Source organism: Heterocephalus glaber, unplaced genomic scaffold (genome assembly GCF_053883595.1).
Source record: "Heterocephalus glaber isolate CG9 unplaced genomic scaffold, H.glaber_assembly_v1.0 deba00001452, whole genome shotgun sequence".
In the NCBI taxonomy this organism is placed as follows: domain Eukaryota; kingdom Metazoa; phylum Chordata; class Mammalia; order Rodentia; family Bathyergidae; genus Heterocephalus; species Heterocephalus glaber.
Window position 1 is genome coordinate 23353887 of NW_028258302.1, and position 4508 is coordinate 23358394.

Here is a 4508-nt window from a genome sequence, read left to right on the forward strand (position 1 = left end):
CTTCCTGCCTTAGCCTCTGAGTAGCTGGGATTACAGGCGTGTTCCACCACACCCAGCACAGTTATCCTTTCTTCTGGCTGTGTCATGCACAGAGCTGTACCACGATGTATGTGAGCATTTCTCCAGGCCTTTTGCTTCCTGTCACTGCCAGGTCACCTGTATGTTATAAGCCCAGGGGCCAGAGGTTGACCGAGCTTGTTAGGTTCAGGATTTTTAGTGAAAAATCCCCTCTTTAGTGGGTGGATGGGTTTAGGCTGTGGGCTCAGCTGATGCTGTTTTTGTTGCTCTTGGAGGCAGGGGCTGGCCAGGAAGTCCCTTTAAACACCTCTGGTTGTGTCGAAAGCTGCAAATTCAGCAGGGGGAGGCACTCAGTGTGTGCTGCTCCGTGGGCCTCCCTACTCTGCACAGGTGGAGGGGAGGGCCAGTGGGGAAGGGTTGCTGGGCTGCCCAGGCACAGCCTGAAGGACAGAGTGCCCCGGCTGGCTCCCTCAGGGGATTCCTGTCCACCCCTGAGGCCTCACCCCCCGGAGAGAGCCCTGAACACAGTGGGTGCTGGCCAAGTTCTTAAGGAGCAATGACCTCTCTGCTGCTCCGGATAACCCCGTGGGCTCCATGTGCGTCAAGTGAACCCACAGGGATGTGATGAACAAACACCCAAGCTCCTTAGTCCTGATGGCAGGCGTGTTGCTGTCCCTCAGCCACACAGTAACACTGGCTCATCACACTTAGGTCCTCCAAAGTCCTGTGTCACTTTAGGGCACTGTGGTGGCCACCAAGTCCCCTCCAGCAGGGAGGCACATGTTCCCCCAGCTGCTGCCAGGCAGGCTTCGGGTTGCTCAGAGCAAGCCCAGATTCTCCTGCAATTGCCTTCTTTGCATGGCCCCTCCAGGACAGCTATAGCCGAGTTAGAGACACAGGCCAGGCTGCTGCTTTGGATTCAGGACCACACCGTGGGCTTCCCAGCCCCAGAGCCCCTCCCAGGATTGCCCAAAGGCTTTGTGGTGACTGCACCACGGGGCAGCTCCCTGCCTGGGCCCCTACCCTCTCAGGTGTGTTCCTGAGATGTCCTCCACCCCCCACCAAAGCTCCTGCTGGCTGGTCTCCATCCCACTGTCTATTTCTGGGAGCCAGACCTAAAACAATCACCAAACCATTTTAACTCAGAACTTTGAAAGGCAAAACTCAGTTTTATTAAGTTGGGTCTTCTAAAGCATAGCAGGAGAAGCCTAGATTTTCGTCCTCTATTCTGCCTTTTCTTTCCCTATTCCATCTGCAGAGGGAATGATGGCTATAAATATGGTATGTCAAAGTCACCTTAAAAGATACCAGTCCCATGAAGATTTCGGGTCCACCCACAGAGATGTCAGGTCCTAGCTCCTGAGCCTGTGAATGTTGCCTGGAAGATAAAACAAGTCTTTGCAGAGGTGGTAACGTTGAGGACCCTGGGATGGGGAGATTACCTCAGGCCACCCAAATGGACCCAAATGTCATCACAGGTGTCCACGCCAGCAACAGGTAGATGGAGATTTGCTGTACCCAGAGGAGAAGCAATGTGACCACAGGGACAGAGACTGGACTGAAGTTGCTACCAGGACCCAGAAGGGGCAAGGGACAGATTGCCCTGTGGAGCCTCACAGCCCTGCTACCCCTGGCTTCCAGCCCAGTGAACTGATTTGGGACTTCTGGCTTCCAGAATTGTTCAAGGATCCATTTCTATGGTTTTAAACCACCTAGTTTGTGGTAATGTGTTATAGCAGCAGAGGGAACTCTGTGGTCTCTGGTGACAACAGAAGGAGCACAAGACTCAGGGAACAGGGAACAAGTTCTTGCTAGATAGTGTAAAAATTGGAGGCACAATACAATGCAGAGTTTGAGCAAGAAGCAATTCATGCAGTGGGGTGCATCAAATTGAATATGGCTTGATGTTCCAATGACAGAACAGCAGAAGCAAGTATTAGGAAAATACAGAAGCAAAAGAAAAATTAATTTGCTCTGTTGTAACAGCACTGTCCTTTTTAGGTACTTTGTTGGGAAGGCCCTAGTCACATAATCATAGGTTGGCTACTTACAATTGGCTGGGGGTTAAATTTTGTTTCTAATATAAACATGATCAGAAATGACCCAAGTTTCTCTTAGGTTTGCAAATGGAGTGAGGATGAGCCCACTGGTCAGGGCCATCAGCTCTGTCTGTCTGGGATTTTGCACACCCTGGGTCTGTTTGGTTTACTTTAGCAACAGGCACTGTCATGGGCAGCCCTATGCTCTTTGGGGCTGGTGAGGTTTCCTCCTGTGGGCTCCCCTGGCCCCTCAGAGCTGCCGCCCAGTGCCCAGACAGCTGGGCCACGTCTGGAGATTGCAGGAGCTGGTTACCCATGAGCTTATCTCCCTATCCTTCTGCAGCCCCGGGGGTCCACCAGAACCCCTGCTCTTATCTGCTGAGGCCCCAGGGCTGCTCCGTGGCCTCACACCCACGTGTGCGTGGCCTGTGGTCCTCAAGAAACCTGTGCACCCTCTGCCTGAGCAAATGCTGGGCAGGGGAACAGCTGGTTCTCATGAGAGGCTTGTTTTTAACTCAGGTTTAATTGATTCTTAGTGGGCAGGGCAGGGCAGGGCAGAGGCTTTACTTTTTTTAAAAGTTTCACTTTTTATTTTGGTTAAAAAAACCCCAACACCTAACAAGTTTATCACCTTCACCTTTTTTATAGTGAGTGCATGGTTTAGTAGTGTCCAGTACATTCGCATTGCATCATTATGAGTCACATCTCCAGTCCTTTGTATCTTGCAAATCTGAAACTGAAGCCATTCCTTAACTCCCCTCTCCTCCCTCCCTCAGCCCCTGGGAACCAGCACTCTGCTTTCTGTTTCTGTGACTTTGACTGCTGTGGACACATCATCCTGTAAGTGGAATTAGACCATACTTGGCCTCTGCTGGCTTGTTCCACTCAGCATAAAGCCCTCCAGCCCAGTGAGCTTCAAGGATGGCCTGCCTGCTGGGATGCATTCTGCAGCATGAGCGGAGGGTTCTCCTGCCCATCCTCACCGGCCCCCTGTGCTCTCTGCAGCCTGCAAAGACAGAACAAAATCTCTGGGGCTCTCAGGAGCCAGAGATGGTCTCAATTTTACAGAGCTGTCAGAAGCCCTAAAGACAACACCCAAAAAAGACAGCGGAGACAGATTACAGGCTGAGTAATCTTCATCCAAAATGCTTGGCACCAGACACGCTTTTGGTTTCAGAGTTTTTTGGGTTTTGGAATATTTATAGATTTTATCAGTGGAGCATCCCCTAATCCAAAAATCTAAAATACTCCAAAACCTGAAGCTTTTTCAGTACTAGGGATGTAACCCATGGCCTCCTGCGTGCCAGGCAAGTGTTCTACTACTAAGCTATGCCCCCAGCCCTGATTATTTTTCTTCTGTTTTGTTTTGTGTTACTAGGGATTGAACCTAGGGCCTTCGCACTGAGCTATATCCTCAGCCCTTTTTTATTTTCAGACAGGGTCTTGGTAAGTCATTAAATTGCCCAAATGGGCTAGAACTTGGGATCCTTTTGCTTCAGCCTCCCTTGGTATTGGGATTACAGGTGTGTGCACCACCATGCCCACTTTTGTTTTGTTTTTTTATACAAGATCTTGCTAAATTCTCCAGCTGGCCTTAAACTCATGATCCTCCTGCCTCAGCCTCTTGAGTGCTGGGATTACAGGCTATTGGACCTTGGCACGCTCTTTAAGACCATCTGACCACCATGCCAGGCTTGTTGTCTTCTCTTTTTGGGGGGTACCGGAGATTGAACTCAGGACCTTGTGCTTTTGAGGCAGGCATGGCGCCACTGAGCTAAATCCCCAGCCCCTGTTGTCTTCTTCTTAAAGAACAACATGAATGGAAATATAGTTCTTAGATGCCGCCTTTGCTCTCAGAATTTTTTTTTTTTGACTTCTTTTTTATTTTTCTTTGGTACTCAGGATCGAACTTGGGTCCTTCCGCTTGTGACGCAGGCAGTGGAACCACTGAGCTAGATCCTCAGCTGCCCTCAGAATTTTGTCAGCACCTCACTGGGGTCTCCTGAGAAGCCTGAGGCCCTATGACTTTGCTCCCTGCTACCGGCCTTGATCTTCCTGCTCATAGGTCTCTGCAATCCAGTCTATTTTTAATGATAATTTCATGTTGTGTTATGAAACACACACTGAGGAATATACATTAGAGATAAAGGGTGCTCACCCAGTGGCTGTTTGGGAACAGATTTCAATGTGGCTCTATAAAGGGAGGCACTGGCACCCTTGGGGCTCAGCCTTTCCTTTTCTCTCTTTCGGGTTTGGTTCTGTGGGAAGCTCAGAACCAACTAGATCAATCATGCAAGGTTTATAGACTGAATAAATGCTCGGGGCGGGGGACAAAAGGCTTATGCAGTAACACTGGCTCTGACCCATCCTGGTGGGACTTTTGAGATTGTAAACATCAATTCCTCTATGACAGATGAGCAAATGAATGGATGACAGGAATGTGACCTCATG